The sequence below is a fragment of the Heterocephalus glaber genome, unplaced genomic scaffold, assembly GCF_053883595.1.
Source record: "Heterocephalus glaber isolate CG9 unplaced genomic scaffold, H.glaber_assembly_v1.0 deba00001141, whole genome shotgun sequence".
NCBI lineage: Eukaryota > Metazoa > Chordata > Mammalia > Rodentia > Bathyergidae > Heterocephalus > Heterocephalus glaber.
The window spans coordinates 2,107,782-2,134,014 of NW_028258201.1; the positions used below are offsets into that span (position 1 = coordinate 2,107,782).

A 26,233-nucleotide genomic window follows, 5' to 3' on the forward strand; every position below is an offset into this window, starting at 1 on the left:
GCTCTCAAAAAGTTCACGGCCAGTGCTGGAGCTAGATAAATAATTACAACGTGGTATAAGAAGTCCATGATGGGGACAGTACCAGCTACTTCAGTGGCACAAAGAAAGCTGACTGAGTAAAGACCTTCATACAGAGGCAGCAGAGGTTTCACAAACATTTCTTCCCTGTGCCAGAATATGGCCATTAGTGTGGGTGGCAGAACTGATACGGTGATGGCGAATAGGAGTTGAAGTGAGGGTCGGGGCCAGAAGTAATCACCTTCCTAAAGTATGTTCCTCAAAAGTTGTCAGGTGTGGCGTTTAGAGAAATGTGACTTTGTGGCCGAGAAGGTGAATCCTAGCTGGGATTTGTTGGCCTCTTAAAGAGACACAGTCCCATCTCCATGGTAAGGACTGAACACAGCGGGAAGGAAGATTGGAAAGGAGCCTGCCCATCTTGGATGGACTGGCCCCACCCATCCACTGTTCTTGGCACTTACTCTAGGTGACCACCTTCTTTGGCAGCACAGATCTGTTGGTTGCAAGCGTCTCAGCTGGTCTTGGCTCTCCTTACTGAAGGGGAATTTACAGAATTCCTGGAATGGAAGGAAGGGCCCGAGGACCAGTGTTTGGAGAACAAGCTCAGGATCAGCTCCGGGGTTCATGGAGCAGGAATTCTTGGTCATATGTTGTGAGGTGCTGATGGGTTTTTTGTTTGGTGCTGGGGATTGAGTCTGGGCCTTGAGCATCCTAACCCCACACACTACCACTGAGCTGCACCCCAGCCCTGATTCTTGTTTCTTTTGTCATTGGTCTAAGGGTTAAATTTCCTGGGAGAAAACTTTGAGCCTCATGTCTGTCCTCTGGCCAGAGCACTTCCATTCCACTCCATCAAAACGTTGCCAAGATGCACATGTGCCAGCTCCCACAATAAATGCAATTAGTGCTGCAAACATGAACTAATAATCTTTTTTAATTTAAAAGAAAAGGAAATAATGAAAAGCAAAACAGCAACAACAACAAAACCCAAAATGTTGCTATGGCAGCAAAGTGGGCACGGCATCTTCAAAGGAAAATGGGAGTGTCAGGACAGTGGAGAGTGTGCTGGTCAGCCCACAGCAGACTGCTCTCCATTGATTACCTCCTTGGGGGATCCTTACAGCCAGCTGTGCTTTGCATTTAGTGTTTAAGAAATGTCAAACCAGCACGCCTGTAATCCCAGCATTCTGGAGGCTGAGCCAGGAGGATTGCTGTGAGTTTGAGGCCAGCTTGAACTACATAGCAAGATCCATCTCAAAAAACTGAAAGGAAAAAAAGATGTGAAATCTGCCAATTCTATCAAGCCAATTAAAATACCTGGTTAGTTTTTAAAGTATTATTCAGAAAAGTTAGTTCCATGATGAAAGATTTTGTTTTAAATGTAGCCCTATTTCCAGAGCTCTGAATTATTTCCTCATCCTGACCTCACCTTCCATGTCATAGTTCTGTATTAGTGCCTAACCATACTCGTAGGATTATGTGAATTAATACGTGTAAAGCACTTAGAACAGCCCCTTGTGCACAGTAATCCCTAAGTAAATGTTAGCTGATGCTGTATGTGTGGGACCTGCAGTCCTCAGCTTCCTATACCTGCGCTTAGATCAGTTCTCCTAGGGAAGGATTGCACACATAAGGGGAAATATTTTCCTTTTTATTTGTGAGACAGGGTCTCGCTGCGTATTTCAGCCTGGCCTTGAACGCAGCAATACTCCTGCCTCAGCCTCTCAAAAGAAAAATATTTTCAACCAAATGGAATTAGGTGTGTAGTACTCAGCAAGGATTAGATATTATTTCTGTTATTACCTGTCTGTTAAGTGCTGGAGTTCTTCAGGGCTCTTTCTGCCCTCTTCTAACTTTGTAATTCCTGGGTGATGTTAGTCACTCTGAAGTTAAACCATTTAAATAGGGATGATCTTCAATTTTGTATCTCTAGTTTTCCTAACCCACAAACCCACATAGATTTTTTCCTTCTTTCCTTTCTTCCTTCAATCACAAGTACCCACTATGTACTCAGCACTGATGAAAAGAGTAGTTCATCATCTCTGGGCATTAGGAAAATGCAAATCAAAATTGCATTGAGATTCTCTCTCACCCTAGTCAGAATGGCTACATCAAGAATGCATAAAACAATAAATGCTATTGAGGTTGTAGGGGAAAAAAACCCTTCTACACTGCTAGTGGGGATGTAAATTAGTACAGCCACTATGGAAATCAGCATGGAGGCTCTTCAAAAAACCGAAAATAGCCAGGCGTGGTGATACACACCTGTAATCCTAGCACTCAGGAGGTAGAGCAAGGAGGATTGCCACAAGTTCGAGGCCAGCCTGGGCTACATACTGAGTTCAGGGCCAGCCTGAACTGCAAAGTGAGACCCTTTCTCAAAAACCAAAAAACCTGAAAATAGAACTGCCATTTGATCCAGCTCTACCACTCAGGTATACCTGAAGGATTAAAGTCAGCGTACTATAGGGGTGCCTGCATACCCATGTTTATTGCAGCACAATTTACAATACCCAAGGTATGGAATCAACAGATGACTGCATGAAGAAAATGTGGCACATACATACAATGGAGTATTATTTAACCACAAAGAGGAATGAAATTCTGTCATTTGCAAAACACTGGTTGGATCTGGAGACCATCACGATGAGCAAAATAAGCCAGACTCAGATAAATAATTGTGTTCTTCCTAATACATGGAGATGACTATTAGACAAGAGGAAGGGAGTAAGAGGGAGTAGGGAGTGTAAAAGCAGATAATGGGGATGGTAGAAACACTATTGTACACATTGAAACCTTCCCTCCGGGGAAAAAATGTGAAACCAGAGGAAGGGTGGAATGATCCATGTGTCATGTGCAAGTCTACCAAGAAGAGACCCATTAACAAAGAGTAGGAAAAAAGGCATCACAGGAGCTTGGACCCTGGACCCTGGATTATTTTAAGAGACTCAAACCAGCTGAAGAGATAACTTCAGACATTTCAACCTCAGTATGTCTAGAATACTCTACCTCACTCTAGCCTGCTCCCTCTCCACTGTGTCTGGGTTTGGTAGTTGTTCCACTGTCCACCCAAATGCCCAAGGTTGAGACCTGAGAGTCTCCCTGGATCCCCATCTCTCCTGCCAGTGCTACCCCTACCCCCCGCTCCAGTGCTGGGGAGCAAACCCAGGGCCTTGTGTGCTAGGCAAGTGGTCTACCATCGAACTACACTCCCAGCTCTACACATTTTGTTTTCTTTGGTGCTGGGGATGGAACCCAAGGTTTTGCATGTGCCAGGCAGGTGCTGTACCTCTGAGCTACATATCCAGCCCTCTTAAATATTTCAGTTCCTTACCCTCACTAATACTCCTAACTGCTCTCTTGTGGGTTTTTCTTTTTGTTTTGTCTCCTGTCTTCTGGCTTGCTTCTCTTCCTACTTTACATACTATGGCCAAAGTGGGCTTTCTAAACGAAGAGATATTTTCACCACTGTCCAGCTTACATCTTGCATTGGCTTCCTCATACTTGTTCATGAAGCCCAGTGGTCTGGTTCCAGTTTCTAAACTCTCACCGCTCATTGTTGTCTCCCCTAGGCCCCTACTTTGCCTGCTTCTTGTGCTCATCTCTCAAGGGGAAAGTTCCTCTTTTCCAATCTCAGTTGTCACATCACTGGGTGCAGTGGCATATGCCACAATTCCAGCACTGAGAGGCAGAGGCAAGAGGATGGATGGGTTGAGGCAGTCTGAATCCATAGCGAGACCCTGTTTCTTAAGTGAATAAATAAACGTTGGGTCATCTAGGAATCTCCCTGACCATTAGGCTTGGTAGGACCTCTGCGGTGTGCCATGGTAGCTCTTACTTCCCCATGTCTAGCGATTTCTTCTGTTCAGTAGATGTTCTCCAATCCTCCACGGTTACCCACTGCATGTGGGGATTGCCTGTCCTCATAAGCTTACCTTCCAGTGTGACGAGGAAATAAACCAGGTAAGGAGGAGAGTAAGAGAAAAGGAAAGCCACATGCACTGATCTAATAGGCAAAGGAGGGGGCCAGATGGTTTTGATAAAGTGTTTAGTAGATGCAGAGGTCAAGAAAGAGAAGGGATTGGTTTGTTCAGCGAGGAGACTGATGGGCCTGGAGCTGCAGAGAGGGAGGAATGAGTTGTGATTGAAGAAGTGGGTTGGGGCTGGGTCAAGCAGAACCTTTCAGATCACAATAAAGAATGTGGAGGGCCGGGTTTTTAGCTCAGTGGTTCCGCCGCCTGCCTCGCAAGCACAAGGTCCCAAGTTCAATTCCCGGTACCCAAAACCCCCACAAAAACAATAAAGAATGTGGATTTGGAAGCACAATAGAAAGGCTATAAAGAGTTTTCAGTAGGGGTGTGAAGGCTGAGAATGTCGCCTAGCAGTAGAGTGCTTGCCTAACATGCCAAAGGCCCTGGGTTCAAACCCCAGCACTGAAGAGGAGAAGGAGTTTAAGGAGGGGACTAGTGCTCTCAGCATCTTAAAAAGATTCCTCTACAGAGTGAATATTGGATCGTTAGGGACCAAGCGGAAGCAGGAGGACCAATTAGACTTTCAGTCGTGCAGACAGAGGAGGGGGAGGCAGCACATGCTGCAGAGAGGTAGATGAGTTAAAGCTGTTGCATGTGGTCAGTTAATAGGCTGAGGAGGTCAGGATACGAAGGAAGAGCTCTGGAGACCTGGATTGAGCAGTTGAATGAGAGGTTGTTTGAGAAGACAGGAATGTAAGAAGTTGGGAGTGGAGCAAGGGTTTTGTTTGAGTCACTGTCAGCTATCCAGGGGGACAGCTGCATGTAGTTGTCAGGTGTTCATCTGGGTCCGGGCTTGGCAAACATTCTAGAAAGGGTCAGGTAGTTTTTTTTTTTGGTACTGGGGATCGAACTCAGGACCTTGTGCTTGTGAGGCAGCAGGCGGGCACCACTGAGCTTAATCACTGGCCCAGGTAGTACATATTTTAGGCTTTGCAGACCAAGAAGCAAAATCAATGATATTATATAAATATTTAAAATGAAAGTTTCCACAAAATTTTTTTTGACACGGCAGGCATGGTGGTGCATACCTGTAATCTCAGCGCTCGGGAGGCTGAGGCAAGAGGAACACCACGAGTTTGAGGCCAGCCTGGGGTACACAGCAAGAACCTGTCTCAAAAACAAAAAATATTTATTGACAAAATTCAAAATAAAATAATTGAGAGCAGCTGTTTGCAGTCCAGGTCCGCTGCTGAATTGGGGTTGAAGGGCTGTGTTTCCTGTCATCGTGGTAAATGTTCATCGACTTCTGCTGATCCGTGGTGAGATTCCCATGTTTGGGAGCTTGGTTTGGAGGGTGTTGAAGGGGATGCAGCTCTTGTCCACCCTTGACAAGAAAAGGATCATGGGGCGGAAAGGCTCTTTGCCACAACTGTGCCTGTGGCTTCAGGAGGGGAACGGGGGGCAGAGGGGAGAAAGAGGGTGGCAAGTGCTGCGGCCAGGACACCCTCATCCCACATGCTGTGTCTTTGCAAATGTCTTTACAAAATAGATACTGCTCAGTCCCGACACCAGCCCAAGGACCTATGGCTTTATTTTACTGTTTCAGTGTTACAATTTATTCCATCTTCACGGGCACACACATTACAGGGCATTAAAGCAAACACCGTCTCCTCCCCATGTAACCAGTTGCAGTACTTTTGCATGTTTATGAATCCCAGGTTAAATTCATTAACCTGGGTTGAGAGCTGGCAACTGTAAATCTGCAGTTTAGGTTCCTCCTCCATAGCTACTCCTAATATCCCAACTCCTGAATTATGCTGTGACCTCTGAAATGGTGCACTCAGTATTCTTAAAGCTTTTGTAATTCACCCTGGCCTTGAACTCACTACGTGGTCTCAAACTTGTGGCAGTTCTTCTGCCTCAGCTTCCCAAGTGCTTGGATTACAGGTATGCGCCACCAACCCTGGCTAGCACATGTGTCTTTATCTGACACTTCCTGTTTAATTCAGGACCAACCCAGGCTACCAGCAATCTATTAGTCATGATATAAGAATGAAACTGTTGTGCCCGGATCTCTTTTCAGAATATTAGCTTCCTGGGAGAAAAGGGAGACCTGACCAATGGCTTTCACGCACAGAGACGCCTGCGTAGGGAACCTCGTGTCTTCTGTGGCAAAAAGCCACCCTGGTTGTCCTGACCAGGTTTATATTACTTACACGCGGTGTCTAAAGCTGACCTCAGACCAACCATCGCAGCCATCATCTCAAAAACAGTTCAGTTCTACTACCTCGAGTTCCTCCAAGATGCCAGAGCAAGTGAGAAATTCTCTCACGGCAGAGTAATGCTCATCATTTTCTCCAAGTGAGAGGAAAATGTCAGCAAGGAGGAGCCGAAACTCCCTCCTGAACACTGCATCAAGTCTGCTGGGTAGTTTAGCACCTTAGCTGACAAAATCCAGAGCCCTCAATATCCTGATTAAGGAACTCGTGACAGGTGACTCAAGGTAAAGAAGAGCTTTCAGGCTTTTGTTTACCATGGTCCATGGGCCCCAGCCCTTCAATAGGAAATTTGCCCCTTTTTCGTTTTCTGAACACCATGACAGCAAGGAATCACTTCCATATGGCCAGAGAAATTGGAGGTTCAGATACGCACAAACAGAAGAGCCACACAATGATCTAAAAAAAGTTGACAGTACAGCAGATATGAACACAGACAATACATTCCCACACATCCAGGTGAGGGACAGCACCCAAGCCGAAGGGGACTCCCCTGGGGAATGATTGTGGAGCATTTGGCAGGTGAGGGGAGAGAGCACCCCTCCACACCCAGGTTCTCAGGTGACTTGGTGTCAGCAGCAGGCCTGTGTGGCTGGAAGGGACCCTTCCCAGGCTTGCCCAGGATCTGGGAACGATCCATTGGTCCTTTGTGTGTTAACAGGTATCTCTGGGGGCCGGGGATTTAGCTCAGTGGGGCCGACGCCGGCCTTGTAAGCACAAGGTCCCGAGTTCAATCCCCGGCACCAAAAACAAGAAAAAACCAGTTACATCTGAGCTGAGGATGTAGCTCAGTGGCACCGAACCTCCCTGGCAAGCACAAGGTCCTGAATTTGATCTTTGGTATTGGAAAAAAACAAAAACAAAAACAAACCCCTAGTTATCTCTACATTTCTTTCCCAGGAGGTAGCCAGCCTCCCTGCAGAAAGGCCCACAGCCGGGCCGGGGATTTAGCTTAGTGGTTCTACTCCCTGCCCAGGAAGCACAAGGACCGAGTTCGATCCCCAGTACCAAAACAAACAAAAAAAGAAAGGCCCACAGCCAAGGTCACTTCAGTGAATGGTATGTTTCAGATAACTCTTTTTTAACTTAACCCTTTCGGCACACCAGGACTGAGGAAGCACTGATACTGCACCTCACCTCATGGCTATGGTGGTGCTGGTAGCTATGTAGTCCAGGTTGGCCTCGAACTCACAGTGATACTCCTGCCTCAGCCTCCCGCATGCTGGGGTTACAGGTGTGTGCCAGCACACCTGGTTTATTTTTGTTTGTTTTAGCATATGATTTTAGCTGGGCATATTCATTACTTGGAGGGTACATATATAAGTCTGTTATATTTTCAGTTCCTACCTTTTAGCATGTCATTACATTGTAGACTAATCACATCAAAATGAAGGTTAGGTGGAAGGTAGCTTCTCAATTGCATAGTTAAATGAAATATGGAATTTTCTCTTGCAATCACGTGAAAGTCCAAAAATTCTGCTGAAACTAAGCTCAGAAAAATATGTCTGGTGCTCCAAATATGTATGGGAATGGAGATCTTATTTCATGTTTTAGCTTTTGATAGCACAGGAAGTACGTAAAGCAGCTTGACTATACCTGTGATTCAAATAACTTTGAGAATTGTATTGCAATATAAGTTTCCCATATATGCACTCATTTGCCTTGTAATTGTATGTTAAATTACTATGTCTGCAGCAAAAGCAAATTCTAAAGCCAGTGTTTGATAATAGTGGTTGTACCAGTCAGGGTTATCCAGAGAAATAGAATCAATAAGATATATGTAATACTTATATTACATGATTCACGTTAAGGAATTGTCTCACACAATTGGGGCTGGTAAGTCTGACTTTTTTTTTTTTTTTTTTTTTGAAACAGGGTCTTACTATGTAGCCCAGCCTGGCTTCGAACTCTTGGCAACCCTGTCTCAGCCTCCTGAGTGCTGGGATTATAGGCATGATAAATCTGAAATTTACAGGGCAGGCCAGCAGGTTGGAAACTCAGGCTGGATTTCTGTGTTAGAGTCTTGAGGCAAAATTCCTTCTTTTCCAAGAAATCTTAATCTTGGCTCTAAAGGCTTTTGACTAATTGGATGAGACCCACCCTCATCACCGAGTAATTTTCTTTACTTAATGTCAAGTGATTATAGAGGTTAACTATAAGATACTTTGAGAGGAATATCTAGATTGGTTTCTGATGAAATGGTGAGGTACCATAGACTGTCCAAGTTGACACATAAAGTTTAATCATCATTACAAATGGTTGGTTAAGGGCATGTTGGCCATGGTGCTGCATGCCTGTAATCCCACAACTCAGGAGACTGAGGCAGGAAGATCGATGCAAGTTCGAGGTTAGCCTGGGCTATAATAGTGAGTTCAAGGCCAGCCTGAACTACATAGCAAGGCGCTGTCTCAAAACAAAAAACCCAAAACAAGTAGTTGAGGGCATATTCACAAAAATTTCAGTCTCCACTTGAGCTCAAGAAAAATCTCAGTAAAACATTATCACCACTAAGCCACTGAACTGCTAGGTTGTAAGGCAAATCAGGATATTGCTTTTATTTCCTTCCCTTCTTTTCCATACCCTTCCCTTTCTTTCCTTTCATTCTCTCACTGTGTATCAAAGGTGGCCTTGGCCAGGGATTTAGCTCAGTGGTTTCGCCGCCTGCTGCACAAGCACAAGGACCCGAGTTCAATCTCCGGTACCAAAAAAAAAAAAGAAAATGATAGCGGGACTGGAAATGTACCTCAGTAGTAGAGCACTTGCCTAGCCTGCTGGAGGCCTTGGGTTGAATTCCCAGCAGTACAACACATACACACACGAAAGAATTTTTATAGACTCTGACAAATTTTGAGTGAGAACATATTAAAATGGTAAAGAGAAAGAGTCCAGCCAAATATTTTAATAATGCCCAAGGGAAAAAAATGCAAATTTTGGGCTGGGGATTTACCTCAGTGGTTCCTGTGCCTGCCTCGAAAGCGCAAGGTCCTGAGTTCGATCCCCCATTCCAAAAAAAATGCAAATTTTGCCTTCTTTTTACCTGATGGTTTTGAAACATTTTCCTGACTCATTCTTACTAATTACCCATTTATTATTTTAATCACTCAAAAAATTGAAAGTGATTTTTTTTTTGGTACTAGGGATTGAACTCAGGTCCTTGTGCTTGCGGCCGTGGGGGGGGGGGGATGGGCAGGCAGCAGAACCACTGAGCTAAATACCTGGCCCTGAAAGTGATTTTTGTGATAAGTTCTACTCCTTTCAGAGGAAAAAAATGATTACATATTTTAAGAAATAAATCAGCTGGATGTGGTGGCACATGCCTGTAATCCCAGCATTTGGAAGGCTGAGGCAGGAGGATCACCATAAGTTCGAGGACAGCCTGGGCTACATAGTGAGTTCAAGGCCAGCCTGAACTACATAGTGAGATTCTAGCTCAAAAGCAAAAACACCCAAATCATGGCCCACCATGGTGCCATACAACTGTAATCTCAGCATTTGAGAAGCTGAGGCAGGAGGATCACCATGATTTCGAGGCAGCCTGGACTACATAGTAAATTCAAGTCCAGTCTGAACTACACAGCGAGATCTTGTGTCAAAAATAAAATAAAACACAGTAAAATACAATACAATATAAAATATAAAAATACATGTCTAAGGGAATAATATGAATGTAATGTAATATTTGTCTTATCAATAACATATATCTGATCATGGAGTGAACAGATTCCCATAAATTTTTTTTATTTTTTAGTTTACACGTACATAATTTGGGACAGGGTTTAAGACAGGCTCTGGCTATTTAGACAAGTCTGCCTTTGAATTTGCTGTGTAGCCAAGGCTGGCCTCGAACATGTGATCCTCCTGCCTCAGCCTTTTTTTTTTTTTTTTTTTTTGCGGTACAGGGAATTGAATTTAGGACCTTGGCTTGCAAGGCAGGCGTGGTGCCACTGAGCTAAATCCCCGGCCTGTGCCTCAGCCTTTTGAATGCTGAGATTACAAGTGTGTGCTCCCATGCCAGCTCCAGCAATAAAACTAAATGAATTCAAGTGTCGTGGGTTGCAATTTGTAATCTCAGCCCTCTTGGAAGCTAAGGCAGGAGGATTGTAACTTAAAGCTCACCTTCGGGAACTTGGTGATTTAATAAAACCCTGTCTTAAAATTTAAAATAAAGTAAAATTAAAAAGAGCTGGGGATGTAGCTCAATGTGGAGGCCCTGGATTCAATCTCTAGTACCAATGAATAAATAAATAAAATGGCTGGAGAGGTAGCTCAGTGCAAAAGCCTTGAGTTCACAACCCAGTACTACAAAAACAACCAAGCAACAAACAAAAAACACAGAAGTACTGTATATCCAGGAATTCTACTTTTGGGTCTATATACCAAAGAACTGAAACCTGGAATGCTAACAGGTATTTGTATACCCATGTTCATAGCAGCATTATTCACAATAATCAAGATGTGTCTGTATTTTGTACTATATTTTGCACTATCGTGTATTGCTTAACAAGGTAGATTAATGACCATATGTTTCGGGAATGTGCCCTTTCAGGATTTTGTCATTGCAGGAACATGATAGGATGTACAGTATTTACACAAAACTAGGTGGTGGCATCATTGCCGACTGAAACTCTGTCGTATGGTTCATGACTGTGGCAGATACACAGTGGGGTGTTACTCAGCCTGAAATGACAAGACTTTGATTAAGTGGGCAGGTAGGATTCCACTTGTCTGAGGACTTACAGCACTGGTGGCGAACCTTTTAGAGCCAAATGCCCAAACTGCAACCCAAATCCCACTTATTGCAAAGTGCCAACACTGAAATTAAACCTCAATACTGAGGTTTTAGTTTAGAAAAAACAACTTCTGCTTTAACATCTTTTGTCTTCAAAGAAAAACACAGTAATAGAGCTTTCAGTGATAAAAAGTTTTTTATTGAAAGGTAAAAGTTTGCATTTGGCATGCTTTTGCACAATTAATGTGATCTTTGCTGTTGTATGCGTGCTGATAATTTGTCAGACCTTGGCAAGTTGGCTCACATGCTGACAGAGAGGCCTCTGCATGCCCGCTGCAGCATGTGTGCCATAGGTTCGCCACCACTGCCTGAATGCGTAGTCACATTCACAGAGACAGTAGGATGGTGAGCACCAGGAAGTGGGAAGGGGAGGTGTGGAGCCACTGTGCTTCAGTTTGGAAAGAGGAAAAGGTTCTGGAGAGAGATGCTTGTGATGGTTGCACAAGAATGTAAATAAACTTAATATACCAGAGCTGTCCACTTCAAAATGGTTAAAATGGACAAATTTTGTGTATATTCAACCACAATAAAAATTAATGAACGAATGGAGAGAGGCACGGAATGTATATTAACATCACACAAAAAGAGACAACCAGACATTGTGTTCCTGTTGTGGAGAACACCATCACCACCTATGAATTAGTTTTGCCAAAAATATCAAACTTGAATCCAGTGAAGTCTCAAGACCTAACTACTCATTACAGAAAATACAGAGGGCAGGGAGACATGGTAAACCATGTTAAACCACACCACACTGATGCAATCAGCAAAACTAAGAAAGAAATGCTAAAGGACAAACAACTCATCTAGCTTAACCAAAAAAATGCCAAGGGGAAAAAAAAGAGATGCATTTAAAAGATTTTTAAAACAGGGCTGGGGATTTAGCTCAGTGGTTTCGCTGCCTGCTGCACAAGCGCAAGGACCCAAGTTTGATCCCCGGTACTAAAAAAAAAAAAAAATTTTTAAACATATAAAAGAATTTAAGCCAGGTGTGGCACACGCCTGTAATCTCAGCACCCAAGAGGCTGAGGCAGGAGGACGCTGTGAATTTGAGGCCAGCCTCAAACATAGTGAATTCAAGGCCAGCCTGAACTACATAGCAAGACCCTGTCTCAAAAAAACAAACAAAATCTAAAAGATATAATAACTAATTGTAATGTGTAGACATTGTTTGAATCTAATATTTTTGTTGGTTTTGTTGTCATTGTTGCTAGGCAAGTGCTCTACTACCATTGAGTGACATTCCTAATTCCTTTTTTATTTAAGGGGCACTTGCTTTTTGACACCATTGGTTATTTATGGATAGAAAATTTATCTATAGCTATGGATTGACTAAAAATATTAAATACAGCTGGCCTGTATTAATGAAGCACAGTGGGGCACGCCTGTGATCCCAGCTACATTGGAGGCCTGGGATCCTATCTCAAAATAAAAAGAAAGAAAGAATTAAAGAAAAAAAGAGCCCTGGGGATGTTTAGCATTCCCTTGGTTCAATCCTTAGTACCAAAACCATAATAATAAATAAACCTATGTCCACTCTTGTTACCCTTGCTGCCTTGTGTGTGCCACGTTGTTTCTGCTCTGCCCTGCCTGTCTGTCGTCCCTGCCTTGGAGCTGGCTGATTATGGACTGAAACCTCTACGAACTGTAAGCCAAATAAACTCCTTCCCCTTTAACTTTGGGTTTCTGGTATTTTGTCTCAGCAATGAGAGAAAAGTAACTAACACACAGGGGAATTAGCACAAAGAATCAACACCTGGGATCTCATCGTATTAAAAAGCTTCTGCATTGTAAGAGAAACCACCACAGAACTAAGAGACAACCTACAATGTGGGAAAAAAATTTTTACCAGCTGTTCCTCAGACAAAGGACTACTATCTAGAATATATAAAGAACATAAAAAAATCAAATCCCCCAAATATAAAGACCCAGTTCAAAAATGGGGATCTGAAATGAACAGACATTTCTCAGACGAAGTAAAAGGAGCAAATAAACATATGAAAAAATGTTCAACATCACCAGTCATTCGAGAGATGCAGATGAAAACAACACTGAGATTCCCCCTCACCCCAGAAAGAATGGCTGCTATCAAGAAATCAACCAATAACATATGCTGGTGGGGGTTTGGGGAAAAGGAACCCTTCATTGTTGGTGGGAGTGCAGACTGGTGCAACCACTGTGGAAATCAATATGGAGATACCTCAAAAAACTAGAATTAGAAGTCCCATTTGACCCAGCTATTCCTCTACTGGGTATCTTCTCAAAAGAATTAAAAGAATCATACCACAGCGATACATGCTCACCCAGGTTTATACTGGCATAGTTTATAATAGCTAAAACTTGGAAACAGCCCAAGTGCCCATCAACTGGAGACTGGATAAAGAAGATGTAGTTTTTTATAAAATGGAGTACTACTCAGCCATAAAGAATGAGAAACTAGAGACATTTATAGCTAAGTGGATGCACATTGAGGCCATACTCTTAAGTGAAATAAATAGAACACATGTGTAAATACCAAATAGTTTCTCTGGTGTGAAAAACTAAAAGTGTAAATAAGGATCAAAATGTATAATTGATATTGTGAAATAGGTTTTGTTTTTTTTTGGTACCGGGGATTGAACTCTCGGGTCCTTGCGCTTGCGCAGCAGGCGGTGAAACCACTGAGCTAAATCCCCGGCCCGATATTGTGAAATAGGAAGAAAAGGTCTAAAGGAGTTGGGGAAGTGGGAGGGGAAGGGGAAAGGAAAGAAGGGAAAAGAAAAAATATGAGAAAAGGAAAAAAATGGAAACAAAGTCTTTGTAAATAGGGAAGGGTGGAGAGGGTGAAGGGAGGGCAGGGGAATGGGGAAAAAATAAGAACCAAGATACATCATGAAAAGGTACAAGCACCCAATGATGAATGTAACTGTATTGTATACCAAAAATGTACCAATAAACTTAATGGAAAACAAAAACAAAAACAAAAAACATATGTGTGTGTATATACATAAATACATATATGTAAGCTCTAGAAACTTATGTACTCATTTATATATTAATATACATTAATAAATTAAATTTTGTAGTAAATTTAAAGAAAAATTGAGAAATATATTTTTTTTTGGCAAGGTGTACTGGGATTGAACTCAGTACCTTGAGGTTGCAAGGCAGACTCGGTACCACTGAGCTAAATCCCCAGCAAGTTATTTAGATATATTAAAATGTTTAATTAGACATTTTATATTACAAACACAGTTCTAGTCCAAGTTAGTAAAACCTTTTGGTTTTTTTTGGTACCGGGGATTGAACTCGGGACCTTGTGCTTTCGAAGCAGGCTGTGGAGCCCCTGAGCTAAATCCCCAGCTCAGTAGTAGTATTCTTGCCTAGCACTTTAAAGGCCCTGACTTTGATCCTTGGCACCACACACAAAAAAAGATAATTTGTTGCTCTCTGTGTCAATGTAGAAAGATCCTCAGTATATATATTTTTCATGGAAAAAGCAAAGCACAGAATGCACGGCATGCAGTGTTGTGTCTGAGGAAGGCTAGGCACAGGGAGGAAATAAGCAAGGCCCTAATATTTGCCTATATTTGTAAAAAGAAGCACTGCTGTAAGTGACAGACCAAGAGGACTTCCAGGAAGATGGCAGAGTGGTGAACAGCAGAGAAACAGCCATTCTGAAATTTGGTGTCCAGATGCTGGAATATAGCAATGTGAGGAGGAGGGGAGAAATGGGTCCCCAGGACCATCAAGGATCTGAAGTGATAACTGAAGCCCATGAAGAGAGCAAAGAGAGGGACTTCAGTGCAGAAGGAGGAGCCAAGTGGCGCTTACTCCCTGAGCCCTGACTCACTGCCTGGAAGGGGCAGCTTGAACCTGCAGACTCATAGTGGCTACTGACAACCCCAGAGGGCTCCTTGGAGAAAAACAACAATGGAATGGAGCAGTGGATGCAGTGAACTGCAGTGGCTGGTGCGTTATTAAGGTTCAAACATCCCTCAGGAAAAGGCGATTGGCCAGTAGCCATCTTGGAGAGGGGCCAGCTGAGCTGGGAATTTAGACCAGCTGCAAGCAGTGTCCATCTAGCGGCTTCCTGTGTCAAGGTGAGGCAGAACTGACTTCAAGTCAACAGGAGGGCAAGGAGCTGAGTTCAGTCTGCCAGGAGACACATGGAGAATTGCTGACTGAACAAATCAGGTTTCAGCCTCACAGCCAGAAACCAGCCTGAATTTCAATAGAACAAAAGGTGCATGCTGGCTGGAATTATCCACTATTCCACCATAAATCTATAGCTGGCTTGCTGGGATTAATCAACGTGAATCTGGGCTCTGTCTGCCCATGCTGTCTACCAGTGACAGCAGAGACACACCCTGAAGTGGACGTTTTTATTCTTCTTGTACTTTTTATTTTTGTTTTTCTTTTCTTTTTTTTTGTTATTGTTCTTGGGGTTTTTTTTGTTGTTGTTGTTTTTTTTCTAGAACCGGGGCTTGAACTCAGGACCTTGTGCTTAACAGGCAGGCATGCCACCACTGAGCTAAATCACTGGCCCAATTGTTCTTGTTTTTATATGAATGTGAATGCTGTTTCTAGTTTTTTGTTGTTGTTCTGTTCTGGTTTTGTTTTTATATCTTCCTTCTCTCTTTCCCTCCTGTCTTCACCAGTTTCCCAAAGTTCACATAATCTTCCTTTGTCCTCCAGCCTTGCTTTTAATCTCTCCCTCTTCTGTTTTACTATTTTTACCCCTAACCGCATTTAAATTTTCTCCTCTGAGGGTATAATCACCATATTGAGGGTATATTTACTGTATACAATTTTCTGGTTTATGTTAGATTTTGTTATATAAACACAAATGTAATTCATACAGTTAAAGGTGGCAAATTAATAGTTACCACAGTCTGTCATTTTCTAGGCTGTGTTTGATATTGCTGATTGTACTAGTTTAGCCAAAGTAACGTAATTGTTCTAATCAGTTGTTCTTCCTGATGTGCCAAGACTGAGATTGCCTAAGAGTCAAAAACAGTACTATAAAAACAAAAACAAAAAAAACTAGTACTATAGGCCACTGCCAAAGAACCAGGGGCTAGACCAAATAGCCATCAACTTCTCATCCCCAATAAATTGAAGAGGTTAGGATCTTGCAGCAGACTCAAAACCCCAAAGCCAGCTACACCTGGAAGACAGCCCCGAGAAAAAGTCATTTCATAAGAGTTCAGATACTAGCAATATAGCTACCTGCCATAAGCGATTTACAAGCATCAACCCAGAAATTAAACTTTTAAAAAATGGATAATAAGACACTTACACAAGATGCAACTCCAGACTTCCAGTTCATCAGAGGAAAACCCAGGGGCAATGGGGTGGAACAATTCAAAAGCCAACCACCTGGACTCTCTAAAGTGGTAACACCAGAAGTAACAGGGCAGATGAGCAAGACTCTAGAAGAAAATCATATCAGAAATAATCTCTGCAATAAGTACAGAGATGGTGGCCAGAAGGAAAGACATGTCAGTGACTATAGAGCAGATACAGATAAAAAATATATATACAGAGAGGAGGAGCTTAGGAAAATGATGGAAACCATGAACATCTAAGAGAGGAAAGAAGTGGAATCCATGAGCCAGATCAAAACAGATATCCAGGAGATTAAAAATTCCATTGCAGAATGAGCCAATGTGAGGACAAAATATCAGATACAGGGCTGGGGATTTAGCTCAGTGGTTCCACTGCCTGCCTTGCAAGCACAAGGTCCCCAGTTCAATCTCCGGTACCAAAACAAACAAAGAAACAGAATATCAGATATAGAAGGGAGGGGCCAGGGATTTAGCTCAGTGGTTCCAGTGCCTGCTGAGCAAGTGCAAGGTCCCAAGTTGGATCCCCGGTACCAAAAAACAAAAAGAGCTATAGAAGGCAGGATTGTGGTTAGCTATCATGAAAAGAAAGATTTCTTTAAAATATCAGGGGATCTCAAAAAATCAATCCATATCATGTTCAGATACAAACACCCAATGATAAATGTAAATGTATTGTATACCTAAAATGTACCAATAAATATATAAATTTAAAAAAAAACAACAAAGATGTGAAGGACCCAGAGAAGATCAGAGAACTTATTGAATGTGGCAAATTTGTAATGAAAGAGCTAGAAGCCTTATACTTTCTCAGGAAATACCTTAGAAATACCTTAGCTGTGAAACAACGCTGTTATTCAGATGTCAACAAAACTAACTGATCATTATCATTGTAGATTGGCTGAAAATCAGTGCCAGCTGTTTATATATATATATCAAATATTGTGAAATAAACCTAAAAATGGCAACACATATGTTAAAAAAAAATCAATCCAACAGCTGCTAGATGATGCAAAGAAGAATAACATAAGATTGGATGGAGTCTAAAAAAGCAGGGGCCAGCACAAATGACATAAAAAAACCTGTTCACAGAAGTACTGACAAAAATATTCCCAAGCATGGAAAAAGAATTTGACATACAGATAAGTGAGATATATAGACTTCTAGTTAGCCATGATCAAAAACAATGTACTCCCAAAAAAAACAAACAAAAAAACCAATGTACTCCAAGGCATGTAACAGTCAAGATTCCAGAAATCCAACACAAGAACAGAATATTAAAAGCTGTTAGAAAAAAAAACAAAACAAATCACCTATAAAGGAAAGCCCATCGGGATCCCAGCAGACTTCTCAACACAAACCCTCAAGTCAAGGACAGCTTGGAGTGAAGTATTTCAAGCCCTAAAAGAAAACAACCACCAACCCAGGTTGATGTACCCTGCAAAACTATCTTTCAAAATTGATGGAGAAATAGGACACTTCCATGACAACACCTGAAGAAATTCCTGACCACCAAACCAGCATTCCAAAATGTTCTGAAGGACATACCAGAAAGAGATAACGAGGACTACAACTTCATGAACCCCAAGCAACTGAATCCACCAGGCAAGGAAAGTTATTAAACAGAGGGGGAAGAGGGGAACCAACAATAGGAAAATAACATGACAAGGATAAGTCAGTACATATCCATCAATGTAAATGGTCTCAATTCACCAACCAAAAGAAAAAGACTGGCAGAATGGATCAAAAAGCAGGATCCAACAATATGCTCCATACAAGAAGCACATTTAATCCAAAAAGAAATTCATAAAATGAAAAGTCAAAGGATAGAAAACAATACTGCATGAAACAGGAATCTAGAAAAAAGCAGGGATAGCTATTCCACTTGCAAAATGAATTTCAAGCCAAGACTGATTAAGAAAGACAAAGGGGCTAGGGATTTAGCTCAGTGGTTTCACCACCTGCTACAAAAGCATAAGGACCCGAGTTCAATCCCTGGTACCAAAAAAATAAAGACAAAGAAGGTCACTACATCCTTTAAAGGGAACAATCTAAGAGAAAGAAATAATCATAAATATATAGGCACCAAATACCAGCACACCCAATTATGTAAAACAAGTATCAGTAGACGAAAAATCAAATAAGCACTCATACAATTTAATGGGGGACTTCAATACCCAACTGTCACAAAAAGATCAGTTAGGCAAAAAATCAACAAAGAAATATCAGAACTCAACCAAACTTTTGAACAATGGACTTAGTAGATGTCTATAGAATGTTACAAAAAAAATAAATAAATAAAAATAAAAAAAAGAATGTTACACCCCACAACATCAGAATACACATTTTTTTTCAGCTGCACTCGGGACATTCTCAAAAATAGGCCACACACACAAAAAATTGGTCGCATACTAACTCATAGAATATACCTAAGTAAATGCAAAGAAATTGAAATTATCCCATATTCCACATATTATCAGACTATAGTGCAAGGAAATTGGAAACCAGTGGCAAAAGATATCACAAAAATCGGGCCAGGGATTTAGCTCATCAGTGCTGCACCTGCCTCACAAGTGCAAGGTCCTGAGTTCGGTCCCCAGTACCGGAAAAAAAAAAAAAAAGGAAATCACAAAAGTATTATAAACACATGGGAATTAAAGAACACCCTCCTGAACAACCAATGGGTCACAGATGAAATTAAAGAAGAAATTAGACTGTTTCTACAATTGAACAATAATGTCACTATGACATGCCAGAGCTTATGGGACAGAATGAAAATAGTCCTATGAGAAATTTATAGAGTTGAATTCCTAGATGAGAAAAACAGAACAAGCTCAAATAAACAACCTAATGTTGAACATCAAGCTTCTAGTAAAGAAAGCAAGTCACACACAAAGCTTGTATGAGGGAGGAAATTGTAAAGATCAGAGCAGAAATTAATGCAATGGAGATTTAAGAAAACAATACAAAGAATCAATGAATTGAAAAGTTGAATTTGGGAGTATTATTTCCTTGTCAATGTCATTAAAGAGTTTGAGAAGTAGCGGCATTAGGTCTCAAAATTTCTTGTAGAAAGCAGTGAATTTGTGGGCTTTCTTTGCTGGTAGTTGTTTTTGTGTTTTTTTCTTTTGGCACTGGGGATCGAACTTGGGTCCTTGCGCCTGCGCAGCGGGTGGCAAAACCACTGAGCTAAATCCCCGGCCCTGTTGGTAGGTTTTTAATTACATCTTTAAGGACCAAATATATAACAGACATTGGGAAATGGGAAGAAAATATTCAAATGAGAAGGGGAAGCACAAAGAGGAGAAGGTGAAAGGGAGGGACAGGAAAAAAAAAGAAAATAGAAGGGAAAAAATGGAAACAAAGCTTTTGTAAATAAGCAAGGGAAGCTGGGTGCAGTGATGCATGGCTGTGATCCCAGCACTCATGAGGCTAAGGCAGGAGGATCACTGTGAGTTTGAGGCCAGCCTGGACTACACAGCAAGACCCTGCCTCTAAAAAAGGAAGGAAGAGGGGTTGAAAGGAGAATAGGGGAATAAGAAAAAAAGAAGCAAAATATATCGTGTACCAATACAAATTCCCTATAATGAATGTTATCATTATATGTATCTAAAATGTACCCCCCAAAAGTGGCCAACCAGCAAAAATCAGAAAGGAATTGAGGAGGAATAAGGATAGGAAAGGAAGAAGTTAAATTATCATTGTTTGCATATGACATGATATTCTGCAAAGAAGACCCCAAAAACTCCGCCAAAAGACTTTTAGATTTGATAACCAAATTCAGTGGTGTAGCTGGATACAAACTCAACACTCAAAAATCAATAGCTTTTCCATACACAAATAACAAACTCACACAGAGAGAAATTAGAGAAACAATCCCTTTCACAATAGCATCCAAAACAATGAAATACCTAGGAATCAATCCAATGAAGGAAGTAAATGACCTCTACAGTGAAAACTACAGTACTCTGAAAAAGGAGATTGAAGAGGATATCAGGAAATGGAAAGACATCCATTGTTCCCGGGTGGGAAGAACCAATATAGTGATAATGGCCATACTTCCAAAACTGCTATACAGATTCAATGCAATCCCAATCAAAATCCCAACAGCATATGCCACAGAAAAAACAATCCTAAAATTCATTTGGAACCAAAAGAGATCTAGAACAGCAAAGACAATTCTGGGCAAAACGGCAAGGCAGGGAGTGTCATAATCCCTGACTTTATACTACAAAGCTACTGTGATAAAAACAGCATGGTGTTGGCAAAAGAACAGACCTGAGAATCAATGGAACAGACTAGAAGATGCAGAAATAATTCCAAACATACTCAGCCACCTTATTTTTAACAAAGGAGACAAACACTTTCACTGGAAGAAAGATAGCTCTTCAATAAGTGATGCTGGAAAAACTGGCTTTCCACATGCCAAAGATTGAAACTAGACCCATATCCTTCACCATGCACTAACCTAAAATTGAAATGGATCAAAGATCTAAGTATTAAAGCAGAAACACTAAATTAGCTGAAAGAGAGAACAGGTAGAACGCTTGAGGACACAAGGGTAGGCAAAGACTTCATGAACAAAACCCAGACTGCAAAGGAAATACTACAAAGAATCAACAACTGGGACTTCATCTTATTTATTTATTGTACCGGGGATTGAACTCGGAACCTTGCGCTTGTAAGGCAGGCACCGAAACCACTGGGCTAAATCCCCGGCCTTGGGACTTCATCTTATTTTTTTTTATATGAGAATTCTTTACTGAACTATTAAACTATTCAAAACACCACTCTTTAAAGAGGCCACAGAAATTTTAGATATTACTCTTAAAAAGTAAGATATTGTAATTTTTCAGTCATCTTGTACAAAGTTTAGCATCAAGAAGATAACTTCTGTAGAAACTATCGGTTGATTCAGACTCCGTTTCTACTGGTATTACGTAGAGCATCCACGATGGTTCTGTTGTACTCTGAAATCTCCTTGGTCACATTTTTAATGATTTGGTGGTAATCACTTTCCCGACTCTTAGTTGCTATGAATTCTTTCATCACAAAATTATTTTGCTCATGGTGTTGCCACTTTCTCTCCAAATTTGTAAGCTGAGAATGTATCTCATTTTCTTGTAATTGTGTTTTCAGTGTCTCATATTCTCTGGTTAGCTTCTCTGTTATTTTCTTAAAGGCATTTTTACGAATTGATAATACCATTCTCTCCTGATGCAATTTCTTTCTCTTTTCTTCACCTGATAATTTTAAAGCTGGCAAATCATTATATGTCTCCAGGTCCACTGTCATTTGCTTAATTTTGCTTTTCAGAGAAGGTTGTCCCTCTATCATCTTACTTTCCAAGTGCTCCATTTTCTGTAAATCTAACTGTAGACATTGACTGTCCTACTACAATGCTCCAAAAGTTCAACAATGTTGGCTTCTAACTGTGCCTTCCGTTCCAGTTCCTGATTCTTAGTTTCCTCAAAAGTATCTATGAAAGTGTCCATATTTTCTTCCCAGTTTTTTAGTTCTTTGTATTTCTGATTCATTTTACAGTTCATAGAGGTTGCAGTCTATAATCAGCTGGCTCTGAGACTGGGGTGGCAAACAAGCACTGCAGAGAAAAACATGGCTCACACAAGGCAGCAAAGATAACAGGGAGACCTCATCTTTTTTTTTTTTGGTACCAGGGATGGAACTCGGGTTCTTGTGCTTGTGCAGCAAAGCGGTGGAACCACTGAGCTAAATCCCCAGCCCTATCTAGATTTCTTAATCATATCTTGTACTATGGGCACAATCTCTGCTGTTATCAGAGAAATTATTTCTGATTTCATTTTTTCCAGATCCTCTTTTGTTGCCAGTTCAGGGAGTCCAGGTGGTTGAGTATCAGATTGTTCCATCTCATTTCCCTTTGGGGGTTCCTGTAGGTGATCTGGAAGTCTGGTTTTGAGACTTATTTACATGTCTTCTCATTTTGATGGGGGGGGGGTGCTATTGGCGCCCGCACGGCTCACCTCCTCTGGGCTGGGAGCGGTGGAACGGCCTCTTTAACTCTTTCTGCAGGGGATGCTGTTACCAAGTTGGTATGGTTCAGTTCACTCATTTTCAAATTAAAGGAATTTATGGGCCAGGGATTCAGTTCAGTGGTCCTGCCACCTTCCTCACAAGCACAAGGTCCCAAGTTCAATCCCTGGTACCAAAGCAAGCAAACAAAGGAATTTAAATTTTAAAAAAAATTATTTTTGGATTAGGTGATCCAATTATGTGACTCAAAGCATGCGCAATAAAGCACACATACAGGATGTACAGTTTTATTTCCGTTCTTTGGGGTTTGGGGTTTTTTTGTTTTTCTGTTTTTTTCTTTTCTTTTTTTGGTACCAGAATTGAACTCAGGGCTTCACACTTGCCAGGCAGGTGCTGTGCTGCTGGGCTACATCTCTGGCTCTCTTTTATTTGCTGTTGTTGTTTCTGTTCTTAATTCCTCAACTTGTTTTTTTTAAATAAGTATAACTTTTTAAAAATAAATTTTATTTTACCCCATTCCTCCCCTCAGCCCCCCTCTGCTCCCTGTGTACAACAGCTTTATTTCCATTTTTTCCTTCTATTTTCACTTTTTTTCTTGTTCCTTTCTTCCTCCCCCCTCTTGTTCCCCTTCCCATCTCTCTTCTCATTTCCCAGTATCTATTACACATTTAAATCCTTATTTCCATGTAGGAAACAGGGAAAGGGGACGTTACTAGAACCTCTGCAGTAAGTCCTAGTCTCCTGGCGAGCCACAGCAGCACAAGGCGAATTATAGGAAAGGTAGAAAAATGAGACTGAGAAGAAGCTGAGCTTTGGGTCTGATCAGTGCTGGTCTGGGCGGCAAAGATGAAAGCCTCCAGCTTACTGCACATCGGGAGAAACAAATGTAACAAATGACTCGTGTCAGAGAGTTCAGTACATCATCGTAAACAAGATGTAACAAAACTTGCAGAGAGTTCAGTACATCAGAGTAAACAAGATGTAACAACTTGCGGAGATGTAACAATTCAAGAACAATGAGGAACTGAGTAGATGAAGATTTTGTTCCTCCCAGGATGTCTTCAGCTGCTGTACTCTGGTCCTGGAGCATCACAGCATCACCCGGTCATCAGATACCTGTGACCAGAGGCCGAAATGGATTATGTCTTGGAATGCCATAGCTGGGCTGTAGGCAGGAGAACTACGCTAACCAAATGATTTTTCCCTAAAATTATGTAGGTTCCTCCGACATTTCCACTTTCAGTTTCTCACACAAGAGAAACAATGCATTATTTAAACGTGTGTGTCTGATTTATTTCACTTAAGGGTATGGTCTCAAGGTCCATCCATTTAGCTATAAATGTCTGAAGCTCATCCTTCTTTATGGCAGAGTAGTACTCCACTGTATTAAAAAAAAAACCCATATCTTCTGTATCCACTTGTCGGTTGATGGGCCCTTGGGCTATTTCCAAGCTTTAGCTATTACAAACCGTGCTGCTATAAACATGGGTGCACATATATCACTGTGGTATGATGCTTTTCTTTTCAGAAGATACCAAGAAGAGGTATAGCTGGGTCAAATGAAACCTCTAGTTTTTAGTGTTTTGAGGAATCTCCACACTGATTTCCACAGTGGTTGCACCAGTCTACACTCCCACCAACAGTGGAGCAGGGTTCCTTTTTCCCCACACCCCCACCAGCATTTGTTATTGTCTGATTTCTTGATAATTAGCCATTCTTTCTGGGGTGAGATGGAATCTCAGTGTTGTTTTAATTTGCTTTTCATGAATGATCAGTGATGTTGAACATTTTTTCATATATCTATTTGCTGTATCTACTTCATCTGAGTTTGATTTTTTTTTTTTTTTTTTGGTACTGGGGATCAAACTTGGGACCTTGCGCTTGTGAGGCAGTCAGTGGCATCACTGAGCTAAATCCCCGGGCCTACTTCTTCATCTGAGAAGTGTCTTTTCATTTCAGATCCCCATTTTTGGATTCGGTCTTTAAATTTGGGGGGGGGGTCTGATGTTTTTGAGTTCTTTATATATTCTAGATAATAGTCTTTTATGTGATGAATATCTGGGAAATATTTTTTCCCATGCTGTGGGTTTTCTCTTCACTTTGTTGGTGATTTCTCTTGCTGTGCAAAAGCTTTTTAATAAGATGAGGTCTCTGCCGCCTGCTGTGCAAGCACAACAACCCGAGTTTGATCCCCGGTACCAAAAAAAAAACCAAAACAACAAAAGTTCTAAATTTTGATGGAATCTCATTTGTCAATTTTTTCCTTTTATTCATCATGTTTTTTATGTCCTAGGAAATTCTTGCTTACCCTAAATTCATAAACATTTTCCCTTATAATTTCTTCTTAAAGTTTTATAGTTTTAGGTTTTCATATTTAGGTTCATAGATCCTTTCAAGTTATTTTCATGTATGGAAATAAAGGGTTGAGGTTAATTTTTTATATACAGATACCAGGTGTTCTAGTGCCATTTGCTGAAAACACTATCTTTTCCTCGGCTCTTGAATTGAGTTTATGTTCTCTAAAATGTTAATGTTAAATAATATTTCAAAACTCACTAGACCATATATGTGTGTTTCTATTTCTAGATTCTGTTTTATTCCAATGATCTGTATGTCTTTCCTTACACCAACACTGCCTTGATTACTGTAGCTTTAGAGGAAGTCTTAAAATTAGGTACTAAATGTCTTCCAACACTGTTTTCTTTTTCTTTTTACTTTTCTAGGTCCTTTGTAATCCTACATAACTTTTAAATTTCAATATCCAATTCTTCATTTATAGCAAGTATACATAGACCTGAATTTTTACATATACCTTGTGTTTTCTAATCCTGCTAAATTCAAATACAAGTTCTAGGGGCTTCTAGAGATTTCTTAGTATTTTCTCTGTAGATGATCATTTCATCTACATATAAAGAATTTACTTCTACCTTGCCAATCCTATCCTACTTGTGTCATTTTATTGCCAGACTATTTTGGTTTGGGCCTGTGTTTCAAAGTTTAGTGGACAGATGAAGAGTAGGCATATCTGCCCTTGTTCCCCACCTTAAGGAGAACGCATTGTATCTTCTCCATTCATATAAGGCGTTCTGCTGGAAGTATGGAGTACATGTCTTTAATCTGTTGAGAAGGTTCTGTTCTACTTCTAGTCCTGATAGCTTTTACCATGAACAGCTGTAGAATTTAGTCCAATGCTTTTTCTCCAACTAGTGACAGGATCATATGGCTTTTTCTTTCTGCTTTAATTGTTTGATATAATTTATCAGTTAAAATGTATATGAGCCTGCTGTTGTCATATAGGTAGGTTTTCCAGCTAGGAATATATTTTCTTTAATAGGTGCTATTCAAATTTTATATTTCCTCCACAGTCAGTTTCATTAATTTGTCTTCCAAGGTACTTCTTAGAAGTTGTCAAATTTATTTCAAAAAAGATTTTTGTAATATGCTTTCTATATCCTTTTAAATTCTGTAAAATCTGTGGTAATGTCCTCTAGATCTTGATATTGTAATTTTAAAAATGTATAATTGATATTGTGTAATAGGAAGAAAAGGTCTAAAGGAGTAGGGGAAGTGGGAGGGGTAGGGGAAAGGAAAGAAGGGAAAGGAAAAAATATGAGAAAAGGGCAAAATGGAAACAAAGTCTTTGCAAATAGGGAAGGGTGGAGGGGGTGAAGGGAGGGGAGGGGGAGGGGAAAAAAATAAGAACCAAGATACTCATGTGAAGGTACAAGGTCCCAGTGATGAATGTAACTGTATTTTATACCAAAAATGTACCAATAAACTTAATGGGAAAAAAAAGAAAGCATTAAAGAGACTTTACATACATGTATGCTATATTTGAAG

The 26,233-nt window shown here is 40.9% G+C and overlaps 1 protein-coding gene across 2 annotated transcripts in view; it reads left to right on the plus strand.

Moving 5' to 3' along the window:
• The window catches only part of Zbtb9 (zinc finger and BTB domain containing 9), a 43,503-nt gene that overhangs the window by 3,488 nt on the left and 13,782 nt on the right, over positions 1-26,233 (plus strand). Inside the window, exon 3 of one of the 2 annotated variants that reach the window (XR_015451010.1) lies at positions 5,062-9,410. The exons of the other annotated variant lie outside the window; for it this stretch is intronic. The gene's annotated coding sequence lies outside the window, so the exon portion shown is untranslated. Of the gene's footprint in view, positions 1-5,061; positions 9,411-26,233 lie in introns of those variants that run through there. 2 annotated transcript variants of the gene reach the window in all.